The sequence below is a fragment of the Penaeus monodon genome, chromosome 27 (assembly GCF_015228065.2).
Source record: "Penaeus monodon isolate SGIC_2016 chromosome 27, NSTDA_Pmon_1, whole genome shotgun sequence".
NCBI lineage: Eukaryota > Metazoa > Arthropoda > Malacostraca > Decapoda > Penaeidae > Penaeus > Penaeus monodon.
The window spans coordinates 19,709,919-19,711,306 of record NC_051412.1 but is presented as its reverse complement, the minus strand read 5'-3'; the positions used below and the strand labels follow the sequence as shown (position 1 = coordinate 19,711,306).

Sequence of the window (1,388 nt, the reverse complement as noted above, 5' to 3'; positions counted from 1 at the left end):
TCAGTATACATCAATAATCTAGGCCCTAAACACAATCTCTCCCTCAACAACTGTACACTAGACCTTCCTAATGCTGCGGGCTTGTATCCAGCAAATTCTTGATTTAAGCAGGGCAGTTTTGACGAAAGTGGGCTGGTTTAGTGTGGCTAAGTAATCACTGATACCACACGTATTTCTGTGATTCTTCTCGGTGTATCAAAATATGTAGATTTATCAACTTTCAAAAGTATTTTTCAAAAGTTAGCAACCTAGAGTGACCTAACAATGTACTCAAATTAACTGGCCCAGGTCACAACACTCCCACAACACATGCACTCAAGAGGGGAGATTTGTTTTGCATTTAATCAGATGGTCCCATTTATGTTGCTACATTGAAGTTGTCAGTAGTTACAATCATCTAAATACAATACTCCGGTTCAGAAATAATGATTCTCTAATATAAATCAGATTTCTTACAAAAACAACTAGCCAGTTATGCTCCTCTAATCTCTGAAAATTTGAGGGACTGGTGACAGGGAAAAGGCATTGGCGATCCCATTTGGGGTTGTGATCCCAAGGTCACGAAACATGAGAGAAACATTAGAGAATTGTTAACTGCACAAGGTAAAATTGTATGGAATAGACTAAATGATGATTTGGATATAATATTGATTTCTTAGAGTATTATCCTTAGTGTTACACATTTTTTGATCCATGAAGTATTTTAAGAGCCTAGGAATACAACTTATAATATAGATTGCAGTATGTGAACATTGTGGGAATGGTGTGGGCTGAATATTTACTACCTAGGAAGTGTATCATGCACATATAATTTTATGTTATGATCATATTTAAATTGAAAGCTTATGTTGCTTCTAAATCAAAGTTATTCACAACTCAAGAATTGTTTTTCTGTGCCTTTAGTTTTTGTATCACTGAAGAGTGAAGAGAGGTTTGACTTTTTGGCACTAATGATTATCCTTTGCACACAGGGCTTTATTTTAACCTATTTCACCTTCATGATGTTCAGGAACAGTAGATTGTGTACATGAGAAGGCATGTTTTCTTTTTCTTTTTTTTTCTCCTTTCTGAACCTGTGTTCACATGCAAGGCTAATGAATAGTAGAAATTTAAGAATTTGATCTTGAAAATGGTTATTGATTCACTTCTAATCTTCGGTTAAAATGAAACCCTTGCATGCTTTCTTGTACTTTCCTTATGCTCTTTCCATATTTTTAAGTTTCCAATGTCTTGGAAGAGTATTTGCCTTTGTAAAAGTTGTTATAAAATTGTACAGCATACAGTTTGAATCTAATAGAAATGAAACTATAAATGTATTTATTGACTTACAAAAAGTAAGTCCTTTTTAACGTATGAAAAGAAGGTGAAATATATCAGGTGTTAATCGA

The 1,388-nt window shown here is 34.0% G+C and overlaps 1 protein-coding gene across 4 annotated transcripts in view; it reads left to right on the top strand.

Moving 5' to 3' along the window:
- LOC119590663 (guanine nucleotide exchange factor subunit RIC1-like) overlaps positions 1–1,388 on the top strand; it is a 31,890-nt gene that overhangs the window by 18,651 nt on the left and 11,851 nt on the right. The window lies entirely within an intron of this gene.